The sequence below is a fragment of the Vipera ursinii genome (genome assembly GCF_947247035.1).
Source record: "Vipera ursinii genome assembly, chromosome: 5".
Lineage (NCBI taxonomy): Eukaryota > Metazoa > Chordata > Lepidosauria > Squamata > Viperidae > Vipera > Vipera ursinii.
Genome location: NC_139518.1, coordinates 63,094,534 through 63,118,045, shown reverse-complemented (window position 1 = coordinate 63,118,045; position 23,512 = coordinate 63,094,534). Strand labels below are relative to the sequence as shown.

At 38.6% G+C, this 23,512-nt stretch overlaps 2 protein-coding genes across 5 annotated transcripts in view; one reads left to right on the top strand and one right to left on the bottom strand.

Moving 5' to 3' along the window:
- The window catches only part of DOCK1 (dedicator of cytokinesis 1), a 455,801-nt gene that overhangs the window by 219,853 nt on the left and 212,436 nt on the right, over positions 1-23,512 (bottom strand). The gene's annotated exons all lie outside the window — the stretch shown is intronic.
- Positions 17,431-23,512, top strand: part of INSYN2A (inhibitory synaptic factor 2A) — a 106,098-nt gene continuing 100,016 nt past the window's right edge. For both annotated transcript variants that reach the window (XM_083364108.1, XM_083364107.1), the window contains exon 1: positions 17,431-17,868. The gene's annotated coding sequence lies outside the window, so the exon portion shown is untranslated. The remainder of the gene's footprint in view (positions 17,869-23,512) is intronic.

The following is a 23,512-nucleotide window of genomic DNA, read 5'->3' as shown; positions in this document are numbered from 1 at the left end:
GTGTTCAAGTCTGTCCAGATCCTCCTGTATCTCAAGCCTGTCTTCTGGAGTGTTGGCTATTCCTGCCAGCTTGGTGTCATCTGTAAATTTGATGAGTTCCCCATCTATCCCCTAGTCCAAATTGTCGATGAAGATGTTGAAGAACAATGGGCCTAGAACAGAGTCCTGGGGCACCCCACTACACACTTCCCTCCATGTAGATGCAGTTCCATTAAGGACCACATCCTGAGTATGGCCAGTCAGCCAGCTACGAATCCATCTGGTGGTGATGCTGTTTAACCCACATTTTTCTATCTTATCAAGTAGTAGGTTGTGATCTATTTTATCAAATGCCTTACTGAATTCCAAGTAAATTATATCCACAGCATTCTTCTGGTCCACTAATTTTGTCACTTGGTCAAAGAATGCAGTAAGATTTGTGTGGCATGATCTGTTTTTGACAAACTCATGTTGGCTTTTAGTAATGACATTTGTTTGCCTCTAGGTGTTCGCTGATTAGTTGTTTGATTATCTTTTCCAGAATCTTCCCAGGTATTGAGGTCAGGCTGATAGGTCTATCATTTCCTGGATCCATTTTTTTCCCTTTTTTGAAGATGGGAACTTCCAGTCCTCTGGCAGTTCCCCAGTGCTCCACAATCTTTGAAAAATATAGTTCAGTGCTTCTGAGATCACATCTGCCAGTTCCTCGAGAACCTTGGGGTGTAACTGCTAAGCTTGTAAGCCGCCCTGAGTCTTCGGAGAAGGGTGGGATATAAATGGAATTAAAATAAAATAAATAAATAAAATAATCCATCTGGATCTGGTGATTTGAACTCATCTAGGCTGGACAGATGCTCACTTACCATTTTCTTCCCTATCTTAACTTGTGTTTCTACTCTGTTTTTATGGTACTGTTTTTGATAGGTTGGACTGTTTTTCCCCTTTGTGTAAAGACAGATGCAAATGAGGGACATTCTGATAACAGAAATTCCAATCCCAATTGTAAACCTAAATTGACAACTACCTGAATTCTAAATAGGATAAAACTGGTACGGGTTACTTTTACCACCCCTTTTAAAATGTAGCTCAATATTTACAGTAAAGACAAAATTTGTCTCGATATTATGAGTATTTCAGCATTTTTCTTGAAACAAAAAACAATAAGGAATGTTATGATTGTTTGAATGTGAACTTTAAATGACATTCAAAATCTTCATATATTCAGACCAAAAAGTTGTCAATTTTTTACAGTTCTACATTTGGGACTGATATGTGCACTTTTACAACTGTGCACAGATATGCAGTAGAATCTGCACCTCTCCCCGCCACAGACACACATGATTTGGAATTGGAAAAAAAAATATTAATAGTTTTGCACCAAAGGCTATCAATAGCAGATGCCTTTTGCCTCTTGCAAATTTTGGGGGATATCAGTAGCTCTGCTGCAATTTCTTGTATTTTTAAAGTATTATATCATCTCAGTTTTTACAATTATGCCCTCAATTCACCCAGTTTAACATCATTTCCTTCCTTTAGAAATGTATTTCAAAATGTATTGTCTTTTTTTAAAGAAAAAAAACAAGTTTTATTAATTTTCCAATTTTACATCAAAATATCAAAATGTTTAGAAAGCAATAGTCCAGTAATAAAATCATTTGTACCTATCTCAGGTTAAATCATCTAAAAATTCCCTGTTTCCCATAATTACTATGTCACAATCAAATTAATACATTTCTAGTTATAACACAATCAGTTAAGATACTTATCAATATATTTTTACTTATAGTTATCATGTCCTGTTTTTAAGATTTTACCAATTTTCAATTACAGTGCTCTAATTTAGCCTTTAAGATCCATAGTATTTAACTTTCAGGTAACCCAAATTTCCCCTATTTCATTACATAATAGTTATATCTAAAATACACATATTGCTTAGTTAAATACATACTTATTTTATTTCACAAATATATTTCACAGATATATTTTGTGAAATATATTTGCAGTAACTGTGAGAGGGATCTCAGAGTCCTAGCGGACAATCACTTCAATATGAGCCAGCAGTGTGCTGCAGCTGCCAAAAAAGCCAACACAGTGCTAGGCTGCATTAACAGAGGGATAGAATCAAGATCACGTGAAGTACTAATACCACTTTACAATGCCTTGGTAAGGTCACACCTGGAATACTACATCCAGTTTTGGTCACCACGATGTAAAAAAGATGTTGAGATTCTAGAAAGGGTACAGAGAAGAACAACAAAGATGATTGAGGGACTGGAGGCTAAAACATATAAAGAACGGCTGCTGGAATTGGGTATGTGTAGTTTAATGAAGAGAAGGGTGAGGGGTGACATGATAGCAGTGTTCCAATATCTCAGAGGCTGCCACAAAGAAGAGGGAGTCAAGCTATTCTCCAAAGCACCTGAAAGCAGGACAAGAAACAACGGATGGAAACTAGTCAAGGAGAGAAGCAACCTAGAACTAAGGAGAAACTTCCTGACAGTTAGAACAATTAACCAGTGGAACAACCTGCCTCCAGAAGTGGTGAATGCTCCAACACTGGAAGTTTTTAAGAAGAGACTGGGTTTCCTGCCTGAGCAGGGGGTTGGACTAGATGACCTCCAAGGTCCCTTCCAACTACTTCTTCTTCTTCTTCTTCTTCTTCTTCTTCTTCTTCTTATTATTATTATTATTATTATTATATTTGTCATCCTAGTACATCATCACTTACTAACAAAGTATCCTTTATTGCAGGGCTGTCAAACTCAATTTCATTGAGGGCCGCATCAGCATTGCAGTTGCCCTCAGGGGGCCGGGTGGGTATTGCCTGGGTGGGTGTGGCCTACTGGGTGGGCATGGCTAGAGTATGTATGGCCTACTGGGTGGGCATGGCCAGCTCTACATCATTCGCATCAAGGGTGCCTATGGGGGCCTGGGCAGGAGTGGGACAGATCTGAGGGTCTCTGTCAAAAGGAGGGTCTCTGGGCCAGGGCCAAGGCAGTGGGGGCCGTTTCCTCACTGTTTCCAGGATGGCTTCAAGGGCCGCATGAAACCACTTCGCGGTCCGCATCCGGCCCCCAGGCCTTATGTTTGACATGTCTGCTTTATTGTCTCAATCCAACTTCCATATTATAAGTCAGAACTATATTCTAATACCTAATTTTAATTTCCCTTGTAAGTCTAAATCCTAAATATTAAATCAAATAATATCTTTCTCCCCTTGACCTATTAAGTAAAACTTTAGGCTCTTCCATTATAGATAAAAAAGGGGAAAAAAGAAAAAACCATCTTTTTAGATGGTCTAACTCTGGTTTTCTTTTTGTGCCAAGCAGGCTTCCATACAAGTGCCTTTAAATCCTCAAATGGATCGTCCTTCATTCCTACACATTATTTGAATCAAGGGAGACCATCCAGTTGTCAATTTTTCAAAGGAACTGGCCCCTTTGTCATCATTAAATTGTTGCTCTGGTAATTCAAGTCTCCATGTTTGGATCAGTATATTTGTCAACAGTTCAGTCTGGTCTTCTTCTTCCAGTTTCATCTGGCTTGGGTGAGAGGTCATGTCCAGAGTTGAAGTTGTTGTATAGTTGTCTACGTTTTCAGTATGTTGTAGTTGTAAGTCTTTAGAACCCTCCATCTTAGTGTTGTTTTCTTCAGTTTGTGTTGTTTTTGGGGTTGCAGGTACTATAGTTGAGATCAAGGTTTGGCTATCGAGATTCTCAGTAGATTGTACTTGTTCTTTAAAGTCCTCTGTCTTGATATTAATTTCTTCCTCTTCTGTTGCTTTTTGGATTGTAGATTCGTCAGTTGAAATCAGGGCTTCATTTTGTAAATGTAGGCTGGCACCTTTGTCTTTCAGTCTGGATTTCATCTGCTCAGTAATTTCAAGGATTGTTTCAAGTGTAAGTTTATAGTTAAGTTGTGGATAGTATTCCTCCATTTCTAAGGTGTTTACAGATAGTTCTTTAGTGGAGGCTATTTTTAATAAAAGTCAGTGAATGTCCACCTCCACTATTTCTGGGAGTTTTCTCCACCAGCTGTTTCAAATTCTTATCTTTTTAAAGATAATGCCAAGGTCAGCTAGGCTGTAGCCAGGTTTCACAGTAAAAGGTAAATTTCCTTGCTGTTCCAGGCTTCGCCACAAGATGTCCTTAGTAGCATATAAAATCCTTTTCCAAGCTCCAGTTAAGCTTTTATCCAGTAATTTTTCCTCTTTTTTTCCAGCTTAACAAGTAGATAGGGTAATAGGTCCTCGTAGAAATAGGAACTTTTTGGGACCCCAAATATCTAAAAGGTGTAAGTCCAATTTTTTAGTTGTTTAATTTAGTTATATTTTTCTTTTCTTTTCAAAGCTTTAAATCCCCAAGTAGGCAGATGCCACTATTCCAAAGTGGGGGGGGGAGAGAAATTTTCAAAACACTCCCACAGGAAAGTAGTTGGGGGAATAAGAAAGGTAGCTTCTCACCCAGTTCCTCCCCGTTGCTTTCTTTGTGCTTGTTAGTGCTTTTGGCTTTTGGCTGGTATGTCTTGATGATGGGCCATGTTTTCTTTGTCGGTCCAGAGGAGCTGCTCTGGATCAAATGGAGGGGCTGCTGCCCCTCCGCAATCAATTGGAGGGCCTCCTCATGGTCGTCGCCCCTCCACGGAGACTTTCAGGGTCTTCCAACGAAGGAAAACTGGGCGGCAGGGAGGAAAGCTCTCCACTCACATCCACCAGCGGTGCGAGCGCAAACCGGAAACCCAAAATGTATTGTGTCTCAAGGAATACTGATCTGGAAACCCTGGAGCAAAAATTGCTGAAAAATCTGGATTCCGTAACTGTTGGCAGCCATTTTACTCAACTTCAGCAGAGACAGAATTATAATTCCAATGGCTGGGCTGAATAAAATTTCTAAGTCAGCACATAGTGGTTTCCACTGTTAAGTTCCTCGCACCCCCAAAATTTGTGAACAAGAATATTTTAAAACTCTTAATCCTCAGTCCACAAGTTTTTAAAAGTAAATGTTTTGGCACTCTTACTTTTGAAAATATGTGACATAGGAATCTTCAGATAAATGAATACGTATGGGAGTAATATCTTTAAATGTGTTTTGAATATTTTTATTTGCTCTAATATTTTTACATCAATATTTTTAAAGAGTGACTTTTCTCTTACTTCAGTCTTTCTTTATAAGATAAAAACAGATGTCAATGGCATTACAGTTTAAAATAGAAATTGAAAACAATGCCTATAATTTAGTTAAGAAAGAACATGGATATTTTTAAATACTAAATTCTTGCTATGAAAACCCTCCTGCAGTAATTTCTAAAGTATTTATTATCATTTCCATAATTAAATTCAGAGGTTCATAAGTAGAAAAAACAGAGGGATGGTTTAATCAACTTGCAATACTTTGTTCTAACATAATCAACAAAATATGCTGATTGACAAATTATGAACAATTGTTTTGTGCATTTTTTCTATTTACCATTTTCAAATACAGTTTTGTATGAAGATAAAGAAACCCAATTCAGTAAAAACATTATTTGTTTTCTGTTCCTTTTTTCAAATAGATATTGTTCCTATTTTTTTTAACATTTCCAATTTATTTCCTTAATATCAAATCAAGATCCATCTCTACTACAGGGATGAATATAAATTGAATTTAAAAAATGATCAGCAAATTCAATATTATGTCATATTATGGGAACATGTTATCCCTGGTCCCTTTTCAAGGCAATACATCACTGGATTTCTGAAAGATTTATTATTGGTATTTTTTTTAGAAAAATCATACATGAGAAAAGTTAGGAGGCAAAAGGACCAAATTATTTCCAAGGAGAAAGAAAGTTCACCTCAATTTGAGTCTGTATAATGCTATTTCCTAATGTAATATTGAAATATTTAATATTTAAATAAATACTTTCTGACTCTTTGAAGAATTCCCTTTGCATGTATGACTGACCATAAAATTAGCTAACTGCATCCTGTAACTGAGAAGCAACTCTGTCAATCTCCCTCCATAACTGATTAACTTAATATTTCATTGACAACTCTTGTCAATCTTCCTCCATAACCGATTAACAATATTTTATAACTTTATGCATCAGCGCCCTTTGTTAGCACTTCCATTGCTAAGGCAGAGGGGAAAATGCAACATACTTAGTACCTAGACCACTAGAGAGATTTACAAAATTTAATGAACTGGCACTAAATCACTAAGATAATTTTCTCCTTCAGTGATAAAGGAATTTTCCTGAAAGTTTCAAATGAAATATAAGTTTCTTTGTAATGCATGAAATAGCTTAGTCTACACAACAGAAGGCAAGAACAACTGCCCATTCCATTGCTCTTATGAATGCTCATTGCCTCTCTGGGCAGCCACTTTAGTGATTGTTTTACCAACTTACTCAATATGGGCAGGGCAAAAGTCACCCCGTGCCAGTGAGATTGAGAATAAGCTCTCAGCCTGAGGAGAAGGAAATAGCACTTGTGGTGGGGTGCCCTATGGCCCCTATGGGAAAGAAGATTGTCAGTTCTTGGCCTAGATCAGTGGTGGTGAACCTATAGCACATGTGCCAGAGGCGGCACTCAGCGCCTTCTCTGTGGGCATGTGTGCCATTGCCCCAGCCCCGACTCCCCCTGCGGCCCCCTCCTCACCAGAAGCCGCCCCGGAGAGTCAACCTCAGGCGTGGCCTGTGTGGAGCAGTGCAGCGAAGAACATGGCAGCCAGGCAGCAGGGACAAGACTCCACCTTCATGCCCCGAAGCATGCTGATGATGCTGCTGGGTGCAAGTGGAGGGCGTGGCTGCCATGGTGCTACAGGGCTGCCTGGGTGATCAGCAGGCGGTGGGTGACCCTGCAAGTGGGCAGAGTGGAGCAGGGGGCGGAGTGGGGGTGGAGCAGGGACAGACGGCAGAGCAGGTGGGCAGGCAAGTGGGTTTTGGGCACTCGGTCTCTAAAAGGTTTGCCACCACTGGCCTAGTCTTCATCTTCCCCACTACAGTTGAAAAGTTTGCAAAGAGGGAAGTAAAGTTTAGACACTATAGATCAGATACCAAACAGGATGCCATATGGAAGATGTCAGGAACAAAGGATCAGAAATAATGGCTAAAATTTGCAGCTACTTAGATTTTGCTTAAATATAAGGAAAGGCTCCTGACCATACGACCTGTAAAAGATTGAACAGCCTATGGACATTGCAGATTCTCTATCTTTTACAGTTTTAAAGAAGAGGCTGGCAATCATACTTAAGGATGCTTTAATTGCAGAGTTGTATTAGATAATTCTTACAATCATTTCCAGCTAAACTATTCTATGACTTTGCAAAATTAGGTGTGACATTCTTCTGAATCCTTTAAATATTCCAGGAATGGAGTTACAAAATCTGTAATATAAAGAAGCAAACTTTAATACCCTAATGCAGACTTGTCAAACTCACAATGTCACGTGGCGTCGTGCAATGTATTAGGACGGTTTTGCCATTGCTGGCAATGGGGTGGGCACGGCTTCCTGATGACGCGTCTGGTCCGCGGACCAGCAGTTTTGATACCCCTGCCCTAATCTATAGTGCTGCCTTGATTGCCACTGAAATTTAAATATATTGTAAATGAAAAATGTACTATTTATATAGTTTCCTTTGAATAAAAGCACCAGAGATGTAGAAACTTATTTTACATGTGTTATTTATAGGTAGAATAGTTCATTTTAAACACAATCTACAGAATTCACTGAACAGGTAACATCCCCAAGCTCTACTAAAATTATTCCTTTTAATAAAGTAATTTGAGATTAGAGAAGAAATTGTTAACATATTATTAACAGATATTAAGCCTATGGGAGTGTTTACTTGTTCATGCATCTGCACCAAAGACAAAATTTATCATGGACGAGACATTGCAGGAGAAGACCACTGGATAAAAAGTACTCAATGCTGTAAATACTTTAATTGGAAAGTTTAAGAACCATTTGCATGATTTTAAACTTAAAACTATATTATACTATATGTACAGAGTGGTTAACAATATTCTTAAGGAAACAAATCAGAGATTCTTAACTCCTAGGTCAGAACTTCTGAACAGAGGGAGGTATGATTAAAAAAAAACACCTGATCAGGCTGGCACAGGCACAATGGGAGCATTATCAAAAGCTGCTGTTGACTTTACTTCTCATTTTTCCTGCGCATGCCAACATTACATAGTTGTAGTTTGAGAACCTACATGATATATAAATTAAATACCGATTAAAAGTAGTATATTTATTTCTGCTAATGAAATCATTCATCTAAAGTCATTCATATTTATCATTTTAAAAGTTATGTGGAACTGCAAAATTTGAGAACTACTGATATAAACATAACTATAAGACGCGGTGGCTCAGTGGGTTAGGACGCTGAGCCTGTCGATCAGAAGGTCGGCAGTTTGGCGGGTCGAATCCTGAGCGCCTGTTACTGGAAAGCACGTAAAAATGCAAGTAGAAAAATAGGGACCACTATGGTGGGAAGGTAACAGTGTTCCGTGCGCCTTTAGCATCTAGTCATGCCGGCCACATGACCACGGAGACGTCCTTGGACAAGCGCTGGCTCTTCGGCTTTGAAACGGAGATGAGCACTGGCCCCTAGAGTCGGAAACGACTAGCACACATGTGTGGGGGAACCTTTACCTTTTTATAAGACACTGAAATTTTCTGTATGTTTAACTGACATTTAAATATGGAAGCTACATAACAAATGAAAGTTTGTTTTTGATCTCAGAAAGCAACAACTATCTGACGCATTTCATGGAAAAGAAAATATTGTATTGAGTTATTTCAACAGTCCTGTATATTTTATTTGTCTGGAACAAAACAGCAAACCTGAAAAAGTTATGTTATTTTCTAACTCACATACTGTTGCATTAGTCAATTTCAGATTTTAAATACTAATATTAAAATACACTTCCCCTGATCCCGATGGGCTGATAATTCAACAGTACAGAATGCAGCCGCGAGAGTTGTGTTGGGAGTCTCCCGATACTCCCATGTCACACCTCTGCTCCGTGAGCTGCATTGGTTACCAGTTGTCTTCCGGGTGAGATTCAAGGTGCTAGTAATGGTGTTTAAAGTCCTACATGGCAGGGGTCCGGAGTACCTTAGGGAACACCTGCTGCCGGCGTCTACTTCCCTCCGCCCTGTGCGTTCCCACAGAGAGGGTCTCCTCAGGGTGCCACCGGTCAGAGAATGTCGACTGGTGGCCCCCAGGGGGAGATCCTTCTCTGTGGGCGCCCCGGAGCTATGGAACCAGTTACAGGTTGAGCTCCGGACGGCGCCCGATCTTCGCTCCTTTCGCCGCGATCTGAAAACATACTTGTTCGAGCAAGCCGGCCTGGCCTGAGGGGGGATTGGTGGGTTTTTTTACTATTTTTATTGGGGTTTTTTTTTACTATGTATTAACTGTATTTTTAATCGGGCATGTATTTAATTATCTTTTATTTTTTGTAAATCTCTGTGTTTTATTCTTGCCCTGTACACCGCCCTGAGTCCTTTGGGAGAAGGGCGGTATAGAAATATTAATAAATTAAAATTAAATTAACATTGCAAAGAATTTGAGGAGAAACTTTTAAAATAATTGACATCACAATAAATGAAATTACAGAAACAAAGATGATACCATCAATATGGGAAGAGAAATGTTCCATAATCAGGTATAACCCTGATTCATAAAGAAGGGAAAGGAGCAAAAGAAACCACAATTAAATTAAATACACCAATCGTGCTGCTGAATATAGATTTTTTTTCACAACAATACCTGCTGACTGACTAAAGAAATATGTCCTGGATATTAGACATATCAACCAAAAAGTTAAATTCAAAAGAATATTAAGGTAATAGCAGTTTTATAATAAATGTAATAGGATGTATCAAAAAATGCAATAGGCCATATAAATAAAAAAGAAAAAAATGTATTAATTTTTCTGGCTGTAAAAAAAAGCCTTTGATAATTTATAATGGTCATTTCTAATAGCATATTGAACAACATTAACTCTAGGGAAGAATTCAAAGCTTGGGTTAAAAGTACATACAAAGGGCAACCAGCAAGTATTACAGCTAATAGAATACGAACAATAGACTTTCAAATGAACAAGGAATCACACAAGGTTGTCAACTTTCTACTTATCATTCATTCTTGCATTAACATCCCTGTCTTCTTGAATCTCACGTGCTCCTTCAATTTCTGTTGGGGATTTACGAGCTATGTAGATACTATGCCGTTTTTCAGAGGGGGCATTCTTGCATTAGAAATAACAAACAATACCAGATCTTAAAAATCCACGGAATAAACTATCACAGAAAGAGAAAAGGCAATAAAGCAACTGATTAAAAATCCAAAGCTTTGGAGAATTCTACATATAAAAAGAATGTTCAAAAAACAAAAATACAAGAGAATTTTAGAAATTAAATTAGAAATGATATCACATTTTTTGCTAGGTACAATTCCCTGGGCGATTCAGGCCAAGTGCTATGCCCACAGATTCACCAAGGCAAGCCCCTCCTACACCATCATGAAAGCTTTTTCAAGCCCTTCAGTCAGCACCAAAGCCTCCCTCACCAACTCAAGCGCAAGAAAGCAGGGGGAAATCTCCTCTCCATCTGAAGGCCCAGTGCACCATCAAAATCAGCACTTTGCAAGTAAGTGGCATCCCACAGATTCCTCACACAAGCCAAGTGCCTCATTATCGGCAATCACTGAGCAAGAAAAGCTTCAGCTGTGTGAGCTCAGCAGGTAAAGGATTTAAAACTGTGCAGGGTTTGTCCTGTTCCAGGAAGTAATTTTGCCATCTAGCTCTACGCTTTTGTGCTTTCTTACTCCTGACTATGAGCTTGACTTGACCCCAGCATATTCTTGACCAGGCCTATGGCTTTTTCATAGCATTCAGTATGTTTTTAACTTAGGGACTGTTTGGCTCAGCTTTGCATCTCATTGTGCGCATGAACACTATTCATTCTCCTTTCCCAACTCTATTCCTGTTTTTGTCTATACCTGTACTCTCCTCGTGCCTCTACATCGTTCTCCCACTGTTGCTTTTCAATCAAGCAATGGGTCCCCTATGTGCCCAGCTTTTTTTGTTTCCACAAGCCTCATTGCAATCGCACGACTCCCAACTATTAGGCCCAGTGCTCTCCTTGAAGTTCTCCCTTACTTCCCCACTGCTACCAAACCCTCCACCAAGCGTGGGCTCCGTCTGCAACTCTTGTACATAATCCAATGCGTTGCAATGCATCTTGAGGGAGGGGGGCTGCATGTACATTTGGTCCTTTTGCTGAAGCCAGGACATGAAAGGCAGAGCCTTCTGTAATGTATGAATTGGAGAGGAAGACTCATTTTATGGATAATGTATATGTAGCAGGAGCTTATTTAAAATACCATATCCTGAATTATAATCAGGCTGAGAACTAACCCTTATAGTACTATGCATTAAGCATTCAAATACTGATAATGACAAAGCTTGGGAGCTCATAAGCCTAGGGAATTGTGAAGCAAGGGAAACTTTGTACCACATTGTGATCTTGCAGAGAGAAAGGTTCATGACCGTCTTCTAAGGGTACATCAGAAACAACAGTAACATTCTCTCTAAAAATTTCTACCTGGATTCCCTTGCTACATCTATTAGCTACCAGAATGCACTTGTCCAACAAGCCCTCAAAGTGATAAAAATTAACATCATAAAGTTCATGTTTTGTCTCCAAAGCGACAAAGTGAATGCCCAGTACATGAAAAAAGTACATGATTAAACATGTCCTGCTAGAATCCAACATGTGGATTGTTAGCATGCCTAATGCAAATGAGGGTACTTACGCATGGAGAAAAAATAGGGGAAGGTACACATGAATAGTTATGGCATCCCATGTCACACCTGCCAAAACAAAATGGCCAGTGCCACATGACATAGTCATTCTACACGTGACTGTGCAAGAAACACTAATGTGAACTGACAGTCCATTAGTCTTATCACCTTTGGGTAGGTTGGAATCTGAGCCATTGTTAGTTATTACTTTCATCTATTTTAGTGTTTTTTTACCACTATCACTCTAATTCAGTTACTTCATTTCATGTAGCCCATTATTCAACTAATTTTATCTAATTCTCTGAACACCTCCATGTTCACATATCAGCCAGTCATCAAATAGCTGCCAACCAAATCGTCAGGGAAATCACTCCAAGCCCTCTAAAATCAGGTTCCACTTAGCTGCTGGGCAGACTCTCCTAATGGGACTACCACTTTTGCTAAAGTCCAGGATATTTACTATCCTTGGTTGCATTAAACAAAGAGGTTGCTAAGAGCAACTGTACTAATGATTTTACACAGGGCAATGCATACTGTCTAACTGTAATGGCAAACACCTGACTGAGACAGTATGAAAATTATAAATGTGGGCATTGGTCGCAATTATTTTTTCAACACCATTTAACTGTGAGCTGTTGCTGTGCAAGGCAGTTGCTAAGCAAGGACTACCTGTAATTGCTATTGTGTCTTATTGCTAGGATTTTAAATTAGTTTTTTAGATATTCTGTCTGTTCCGAAACTGAAAATGTCTTGATAATTAGTGACAATTACGAATGCTGTGTATTTAACAGACTAGTTAGGAACCAGCAGTCAGATTCCCGATAACTTATAGAAAGGTAATATAACTGTGAATGAATTAGATCATAGCTATTTTCAGTTAAGAAAAGTATCCAGAATAACAGTCATATTACTTTCATATCCAACTGCAGGAAGACTGCAGTAATGTAAAACAAGGAACTGCAACTACATTTGCACAGCAGACAAACCCACAGTTTATTTAACAGCAGCAATTCAGTAATATGAAAATAATTACTTTCAACAAAACATCTAATAAAGTTGCTGATCCCAGATGATTGCAGAAATGAACAGCCAAATACAGCTAATATCTGACAGAATTTCTTTTCTTCCAATTTAACGAAGCCAAAAATCTTGACATGAAATCAAAATGGCCCTACTGAAACTGGAGCAGTCTTGATAACATTTTTATGCTTATGATTACATCACAAACTGTGAAAGTAGTTTAAACTGTAATAGAAGGCAAATACTAAGTGGTCAAGATAATATTTAAATGCACATCATTTGAATATTGACAGCTTGCTAATTTAAATAGAAAACAAATAAAAACATGAACATATTAGACCTCCACAAGTACAAGAGTAGTTCATTATTGGAATGGTATCTTAATAAAATATGAGATAAAATATGAAAGGACAGACAGAAGTTGAACATACTAACAGCAACTATGCTAAAAAAAAAAGTAACCTGTGTGAACGTAGTGATAAGGCTAATGATAAGCTTGGTTTGCAAACATGACAGTGAAGGTAATACCAGATTGAACTAGTGTTGACATTCCATTCCATTCCATTGAAGTACTACCACATCAATTATGGGCACAAGGCACCCAAGACATAATAAACTGTCCAACAACATATTCCAATATTCATTTCTATGGGTAGAGAGGAATATACTGGCCATCCAGCATTCTTACACCTGCACCAGTGGGCAAATTCCCTCACAGACTGTACTATTTTCAACATTGTTAAATAAGAATAAATATATAGGAAAATCAGAATTAAAACTTTGGTTCTTATTTATGTACATACCTTGTAAAAATTGCAAGACACATGACTATTATAAGTTATGACTTATTGGTGTGAATGATGTATGTGTGCATAAGTGACAGTAGGAAAAATTAATGGGAATTACAGGCCAATTCCAGCACAGAATGAACATTGTGAGTGGGAGGGCAAGGATACAAAGACGTATTTCATGACAGAGATTTATTGCAGTTCTGTTCAGGTATTAGTGTTGACTAGCCTACCCTAGCCTTGCATTGTAATGATCCAAGGGCAGGAGTGGTTTCATCCCTCAAAAGCATATTACATTTGCCCAAGTACCATGGGAAAAGATGTACTACGTGCAAGATTGGTGAGAATTATTAAATAATTTCTAGTTAGCAGAGGAAATGACATTTTTATAGTAGGTCTTCCCACCCCCTCACCGCAGGAATTCAACACAGCTTCGGTGGCTCTGACAGAAAAGAGTACTTCGCATCTCTGCCTACAGAGTCACCAAAGCAGCAGGTGAAGCGCAGAGGCTCGGGGCAGGAGGGTACTGAAGTGGGCGGTTGGGCCATTGGCAAGAGCAATGCATCTGAGTGGAAAGAGGCCTCAGAACAAGGAAAGAAATCCTTGCTCCCCCCAGAAATTGCCTTTCTTTCCTTACCTGACTCCCAGCCCCATGCCGTTTTTCCTTCGCAATCTGCCGCTGCTGCTGCATGCAAGGAAACAAAGGAAGGTTTTTTGGGGGTAAAAAAGGTCAATCTATTCCAATTTCTATTCCATACATGTGAAAGGCTTCCAGGAATTCTCCAGCATTTGGGGACTTGGCTTGTTCTCTTGGATGCTTAGTTTCCCAGTTGAACCTATATGGTTTCCAAATCTAAGATACACTCACATGCACAGAATAGAATTACACTGGTTAGTAGAACAAGGAATGTAAAGCACATAGCTTTGTCATCCAAATTAATAGAGATCTGCTACCTTTGTTTGTTAGTCCATGATGTATAGTGAACCTCCAGTTATGAGACAAGTTAAACAAAACTAAGTAATTTCACACTTTCGTCACTGCGGAAATGAACACTCCAACAAAATTAACCTGTACATTAAGCAAGATGGCTGCCAATACAGCAATGCATGAAGAATAGATCAGTATAGATGGGTTATAAACAAACTGAATTCTGACACTGCAGTTGTAGTTATGATACTAAAACTTAACTATTAAAACTATCATTAACTGAATAATCCCTTCTCTACAAACATACCACATTGGTAACTCTTTACTTCCCAGAATGTAGGTTTTAATTAAATTAAATTAAATATCACCTTTCAGATCTAGTAGCCTGACTGCAGATGAAGATAACAGATAACTAATTATTCATGATATAATTGCAATGGAAAACATTTTCAAGAACTGACAATGTAAAAAGCTTTCTTTTATTGTTCACCCATGGTAAACACTGAAGGTTAACATATCTTTGAACCATGGTATCAGTTACTAGGGATGACTGCATCATTTAGTTCCTTGCAAAATAAATATAGCTCTATCTTGTCTTATTGCTAGAATGAGGCAGTAATGACAATGTATGCTTTGCAGAGATTTAATAAACAGATTATAATAGGATAGCTGTTATCCAACTCATCCATATTTTAATCTATCAGTGCATATTACAGCAATCATCAGAGAAATTATGAGGAGGTTGCATCAAAGCTGGCATAAACTATGAGTTTTGCTCATATAAAAGTCATGAAAACTAACCAATTAGAAAACATTTAAGTCAACTAATAGTTCAGGCCAAAAAAATATTCCATAGATCTCCCATTCTTAAAAAAAGGCAGCCTTTTCTGCTTCCTATTTAATGGTGCTGGTTACTGGTTATGATTAATGCAGTTAAAAAGTCTGAGTAACTTTAGCACAAGAGTAAAGAAAGCATGATAGCCAGTTTGGTGTATTGGTTAAGACATCAAATACTAGGAGTTCAAGCCCTGCCTTAGGCACAAAACCAGCAGCTGTGTGACCTTGGGCCAGTCACTTTCTCAGTCCTAGGGAAAAGGCAACGGAAACTGCTTATGAAAAATCTCGCCAAGAAAACTGCAAGGGACTAGTCCAGGCAATTTCTGAGAATTATAGTTCTTTCATGGGACAAAGTAAACAATTGCTTCCTAGCAGTAAAACACGCATCAGTTGCTCCCTGAATATGTAGTTAAGGCAGACTTGAGAGTTGGATAGGGGCCTGGGACAGATTTTGCCACTTGTGTCTAAAAACTGTCAGCAGAATAAATTATGTATAAAAAAAACAGATCTATAACACGCGCAATAGGGATCCCACATAAGATCTTATAAGCATTGGATCTCTCGTGAGTCTGCACTGCATTGTAATCCTTGCAAATTATTCAAAATACTCGTTATGTGCTGTCTGTATCCAAGGTTCCAATATGTCCTGCAAAACTATATGAACTTTCTAAAGTTACATGAAACTGGTCCAACCAGCGTGGAGATTTCTGCAGCTTTCTCATAGCACTACAGAAACAATTTCACAAAATAAAACACGGAAACATAATACAAAACTAAACAAACTCAGGTTGCCTAGCTGTTAGTAAAGTTAAGTAGAGAAGTTGCATTCCTTTCCGTCCCGCTGTTCCATTATTCGTTCTGTTGCAAAATCAAGAGACTCAGACCTTGGAATCAAAAGAAGTTTGGTTTATTTTGCGCAAAAGGTTCAGAGCAAAAAGCAAAGGCAATGTCTGAACACCTTGTCATGGAAAAGCAAGTACATATATAGTCTCCAAAAGTAGCAAAACACGGAAATGTAACTTACGAGCTCTGATTGGTTACATGAATTACAGCCCCCCTTCTAGCTCATTTCTAGCCCCTCTTTGCATTGCTAAATTGTTTTGCAACCTTGCCTCTTTGCTAGCATCTAGGTTTCCTGTACCATGTATGTGGTTAGCTGCAACTGAACTGTGTGCTAGCTTATTGGATGTGACCCACAGGTGAACTTGTGGTTTGACATTTTCCATTTCCTTGTTCTTCTTCTAAACCAGGGGTCTTCAAACTTGGCCCCTTTATGACTTGTGGACTTCAACTCCCAGAATTCCTCAGCCAGAGTACCTGGCTGAGGAATTCTGGGAGTTGAAGTCCACAAGTCATAAAAGGGCCAAGTTTAAAGACCCCTGTTCTAAACTAACACACGCATTTTTCTTCATGCCTCACTTTTGTGTCCTACCTCACACTTACGACATGCAGCATTTTGATGTATTCTTCGTATCTTTCTTTATAGCCTGCCTCAGTTCGGCAAGCCGGTCAAGAACCCAAATGATCCTTGCCCAGCTTTCCACGGAGCCCCAAAATGTACTTTGGTTATATTGTATTACCGACAAACAATAAGAACGGAGTTGTTGTGGTTGTTTTTAAAAGAGTCAAGTCAAGAGTTTTGAACCGTTTTGTGCCATCGCCCGTCATTTCCCGACGCTCGGCCATTTGGCATCGCTCCTTTTCGACGAAGGGTCCTCGTTTGAATGGCTGCTCGCTCTAAATTCAACAAGTCTCCCTGCGCCGGAGGAACGCGCGAACTCTCCCTAGTGGAGAACCAGCGGCAGTTCCCGTCCCTTTTCCGGTGCGAGGCGCGCGCGCGCACGCGTGTGCGCGCATTCACACAACCCTACTCCCGCTCGCACCAGCCGACAGGCTGGCCGCACGCGCTCTTCTTTCTCTCGTGCATTTCTTAAAGTAGGAGAAAAGCCAGCTTTTTTTTTTTTCCCCGAGTCCTCCGTCTGCAAAACTGGGGAAGGACGACAAAAAATGCTTCAAAGTGAACAGCTCTGGGAGCCAGGTTTGAAACCGGGACTGCCGAAAACGGGCAGCCCCCCCCCCCCAATTCTCCGCCTTTCTCCCTACAACAGCCACCCGCCCTCGTTTTATTTTATTTTTTTAATCAGATCTGAGATCTCATTGGAGGGAGTTCAGTAAATGAGGACATTTCCAGGACTGCGTGGCTTCTTGCTGTTACTCTGGCATTGAAATTGCCTCCGGACTCAACGAAGGCATTAAATGTTGGACTGCGAAATCTAATGAGGAAGAAGGAAAAAAAAATAGCAGGCGTTGATAGTGGTTGGGGTCTCCGTAAAGATTTTTTTCCTCTTTTTTTTTAAAAAAAAAATATAAATCTCCTTGGTGTTATCTTGCAGCAGATGCTCTTGCGAGAGTGGATCGTTCCTCTGCAAGCTCGCAGAAGTGAGCTGACAAGAGATGCATCATCGCAAAGGAACTGCACTGACCTTTACTTATTTCTAAGGAAACGTTGTAAGTAAGGTAAGCAACCTCGCGCTGCAAATCGGCCGAAATTCTGGGGGAAAAACCCTGCAGACGCTGCCCCCAGATTCCCCGAGGATCAGAGTGCCTGACAAACCTCAGCATCATGCTGGAATGGAGGCTTCGGGAGAATAGTGAGTTACCATGGCTGCCTAATTAAAACTTCGCAGGGAGAGAAGTATGAGCATGCATATACGAGACGCGTAACATTTCAAGGGGGGGAGGGAGGGCGAAGGAGAGAGAAGAGAGCGGTTTGTTATGCAATAGGACGTGGCTCCCCTACATTCAGCCGTTGCACCTTACAAGTTTCGCGGGAAATGAGCGCGGGTGCGGAGAGCTGAGGGAATACTACTTACTCCACATCTCCCCGAATTGCGCTCTTTTATAGAGAAAAAAAACAAAATGCCCACAAATCGCGTGACTGGCTATTCGCTCCCCGAAGTGTTGAGGCGGTCGGGGTCGCTGCTTTTCCCGGGCGTAGATTTTTGCAACTAAATCTCTTCGCTGGTTCTGAAGATTTTCGTCGCCGCCGCCGCCGCCTCCGTTTACTACTACTCGTTTTGCGTCCAGCAATGAGACGGTACTGAGATCCGCCCTTCGGGGCTGCGTGATCCCGGAGACTATCCCGAGTAAAATCAACGTGCCCGCCAAGTTGGCGTGCGGTAGAGAACTTCCCTCAGAAAGACACACCGCGGACCTTGGCGCGATTATCTCCAGGCTTTGAAGCCGGAGGGGTGTGAGGAGAACCGCGCTCCGAAAAGAACGAAAGCTTTGCTCCTCCTCCTCCTCCCCCTTTCGAGCCCACTAAGCCAGGTAAACCCCATTCAGATGAACCAGGTACGGAAAAGAAAAGAGGGCAAAAAGCGCGGGTCGGGATCCAAAGCCACAGCGGCCAGCTCGCCGGGACCTTGCGTCCTGCTGCCTCATATACTACCGAGAGGGGGGGGGGAAGGTGTCCGCCTTGCGTCTTTAGCACTCGAAAATCCTCTCCTGTGACCTCGGCTTCTCCACTTAATAAAACGCTACAGCAAGCTCCAATAATTAACTGGGCGCAAAGATTGCAGCTAGAGGGCCTGGCTTTGGAGGGGGGCTTGGGGTGGGATAGAAAAGGTTGGAGAGTTCAAATGCAAGCCCTGGAACGAAATGCTGTGTTTCTCTGAACGTGGCCTCCAAAGATCCTGTCCCAAAGGAGGAGCAGCAGCAGCAGCAGCCTCTCCTCCTACCGCAAAGCTAGAGCAGGCAGTGAAGTGGTGTAATTTCGACCTTGCCGGTTGAAATGGGTTAGATTTGACAGGCACAGAGGGGGTTATTTAACTCAGTAGTAGCTGGAAAAGAGATTGAGAAGATCATTCATTGCATCCCAATTTTGGAAAGTAAATGCACGTTGTAGTAAAATAATGGTAAGACGTATTATTATTATTATTATTATTATTATTATTATTATTATTATTATTATTATTATTATTAATTATTATTATTATTATTATACCGCCCTTCTCCCAAAGGTATACAAACAAAATGATACAAAGAATTGTCCATGTGGGTTTTTTTTTTACCTTTCTGCATTCTGAAGCTCATATCTGTCATGTGTTCTCTATCCCTGATTCCGGACATATGTAGGTTAGGGATCAAGATTATGGATGAAAAATTACTGGGCAGGCATCACGTGATTTGGCCGTTCCATCATTATGCATATACTAATAATTTCACTAAGTTTTTAATAGAGATGTTAAACTAGAAAGATAAATAGCTACATGTATGTGTGTGCGCGTGCGCACACACATATGTACATATTTTCATGTTACAGGTAGATTGTCTTACTAAAGTTTACAATAAATTTTAGTTTTTACTATTTATGTTCGGCTTATAAGCAGCAAAAATGCAAATTGCTGAATTTAGCAATAGATTAATCTTACTAGGTAGATAACTGCATTTTTCAACAATGTCTGCACAATTTTCTCTTAAAGTGTTTTTAATCAGTTCATGCATTCAATTTTGAATTTATATTGATTTATATCACATGAATTTTAAATACATTTATAGTGGGTTAAATATTATAGTTTCAAATGAATGCTGCAAAGTTATTTTATCTAAAATGTTTGAACAGTAAACTTAACACTAGAATTATGTGACCCACCATGAAGTGTGAAGTAATTACTACATATGAGAAAAAGAAAGCGGAACTGTTTTTAAAATTAATTCCCTCACCCAAAGAAATTTAGAGCTGAGAAATAAAGTACATAGTGTTTTTACTTTTATATCAAATATAACAAAGCAATCCTAAAGGTATATACACAATAAATCCTATTGAATTCAAGGGGGCTTTATTCCAAACATTGGATAAAGAATTGCAGCCTAATTTTAAAAGTTCTTAAATATGCCTTGAGTCAGAAGCAGCAACTATAACCACTAATAGAAAACCAGCCACCCTTAACATAATGCTGTCCAGATGTGATGGGATTAATAGTCAAACTTCTAATCAATATGGGGAGGAACAGTATAGAGAAAACTAAAAGAAGAAACAATTGTAGTATCCAGTATTAATACATATACACAGAATTTTATAAAAGACCAGAAAAACACAAAAAATAGTTTTTTTCTATATACTTTGTATAATTTGAACAAAATAGTATAAATGAAAAAATACAAAATAGTAATTTTTAATTATGATTCTGTCCCTAAACTTTACAGAATGCAATCAAACTTTTCAACTCAATGTATTTGACCCTTTAATTTGCAATATTAGATGGAGGAACTGTAGTGACGTCGCCTGACCAATATGCTAGACTGCCAGATTGCATTGCCAAAGATGTTCTATAGTTCTGAAATTACTCTAGTTTTCATTTATAAACGATGCTTCTGTAGGGCTCTGTGGATCTTGCCCTTAATGGTATTAAATGACAAATCCCAAGTTTAAGGATCACTTGGTTAGAATTGAGGAATAACATAATCACTCTTATCATTATTGATGCTACTGTTTTGGCATTTATCAAATTTCTTTTTCCTAAGGCATATATCTGTATTTGCAACTTAAGGAAGATTTTCAGGCTGCATGCAGTATGCATAAAAAACATACTACTACTGAATATCCTTTTAAAATGCTAATGTTTTATAAGCAACTTATGAACATAACATGCAAATGTTTCATAGACACATTCATTTTATGTGCAAAATATTCTCCCCTTTATTAATCTCACTGAGATTAAGACATGTAACTGGGTATGTTCATATCCTTCTGCATACATTTTACTGATCAGTGAGTTAAGAGTGCAGTTGGTTAATATCTAATCCATTAAACAGTTTACATCACTGCATGTGACATCACCAGTAAAGTAGAACATACCCAGACGATTTGGACTAATAACTAATAAAACTAATGAAATTTTGCCACATCACTTGAAAGTAGTTTTTGAACAAATGATTGAAACCAGGATATGATGCAATTGACACTGCATTAAATGATGAGTCAGGTAGCATGTTTTTCCTTTAAAATTTAAAAATAGTTATATAAAACATGGTGATTCTGTTTGTTTCTTGCTGGGTTATTATGACTCTAGTTCATGCGATGACTTCATCACAAACCTGTATCATTGAAAAAAATGGACAGCTCAGTAAACTCAACTGTTTCAGTACACAATTCTCAAAGAGAATTCTATATAAATTAGCTTCACAGTTCAACTGTAAAGTTTCAAACAGATTTATGTCAAGACACTGTCAGCGTGAATAATTACAGCATAGGGTTTAACATTTTTAGATAACCTCATTCATGAATCATTACAAGTGATTAATGCTCCAGTGTACATTCATGAATAATTTAATTCACAGAACCTGGGGCTAAGGGCATAACAAAAATTCAAAGACTACAGTAATCTACATGTAGTCTTGGATATTCAGAAAACACAGAAGACTGTACAAACCAGATTTTTATATCTTCAACAGAAAGAAGACCCATTATTAAAGAAGTCCAATGAATCAACGTACTAGTTTCAAGATAGTGCTTGGATTTCCCCCCAAACATTTTGCAGCTTACAGTTTTTAAAATTGTTTTATAAACTGGCATTTGGGTTCTAGTTACGTTTAATTCTGCAGGCCAACCAAATTATTGGCCGAGGTGAGTTTATAAAATGCAGGAAGACAGTTATAAGATGGGACCTTAAGTTCTACATGAGCAGCTAGAATAATCACAAATAGAAAAACAATCTCAAAACTATAGTACTATCAATTAAAGCATTTAACTAGGACAGAGTGTAGTTGTACAATAGCATTGTTATTCCCCTCCACTTCTATTTTCCTATCTTTCAGACTCTATCCCTTATGCAGCAAACTAGGAAGTTGGGCAAGTAAAGAGATAAGGCCGTGTCTGTTTCTGCGTAGTTAAATATCCTGAATAGGATTTAGGACTATGCCAACATAGTTGCAGTGATGACTGTCAACTTAGATAATTCTTAAGTAGGGGATTGAACCAAAAATGCAATATAAATTAAATCAATACATTTATAGAGGATAAAGACTATCAGACTACTAGTTTGTATGGTTTGGTTATGTCTGATATCAGATTAATATGGATGAATGAATTTTCAGCACCAGGTGTGTTCATATATTCACTATTTTTTCATAGCCATAAAGGGAGCAGAATGCACGATTAGATTGTCCTTCATCTGATCCTGCACAGCTTTTCTTAGCCTATTTTCACTGCCTCTCACTTACAGTACTCACATATTTGATGGTTCTTTGGCATAGGTTTAAGGAAGGCTGACCATAATGTTCCTTTTAAGTAAATGTACTGTCTCAAAATGTTTACATTAGGAAATGCAGGAATGTTACTATAATTTTATTTAAGTACTTTCACATTGTACAGAAACTCATGGTAGTATATGTTTCTTTCAACGCAAGTTGCATTTTTCCACCACGTGAAAAAAAACCTGACATTTAGTGAGTTCACAGTGTGTTATTTCAAACTAAGTTTACAGTAAAATATATAAAACTGCTATTGCATATAAAATTTTATTAGAAGACACGCGACACAATTGCTGATTCTGCAACATAGCTGTTACAATTTCCCAAGAATTGATAATATGTTGACAGAGTTCAAGTTGAACACTATATCCTTCCCTAATCTTCAAATCCTTTTTCCTTTGCCAAATACTTGAGAAGTAGCAACATAACTCATGTACAAAGAACAAGTTATGACTAAGATTCAAATGCAGTGCTGATTTTATCTCTTCTATATTCATATTTTGTTATTACCTGAATCCTGTTTTTGTTTTGATCTAAACGGCATTATTTACTCTCTGAGCGAAGAGTACAGACTTTTCTGCAAACACAATATTTTTTTGTGAAGTGGCAACTCTTTTTTGTATGGTTTTTTATTGGTTTGTTCAAGATTTTGCTTGTTCCTATCACTGAGCATATTAAAATCTATATATTGTTTGTTAAACCTTTTAACTTAAAAAATCCCTTTACTGTCAGTACTGTTTATACATTTATGCATTTAACAGCTGAAATTGAATGTCTATATATTTTCAAATCAGATGCATCCTTTACAGAGGAATCATGAAATATAAGTATGACCTTTCCATAAGTATGTACAAGAAATATAACAGTTGCTACAGTTGACAGAGAAGAGAGTTACAAGAGGCAATTC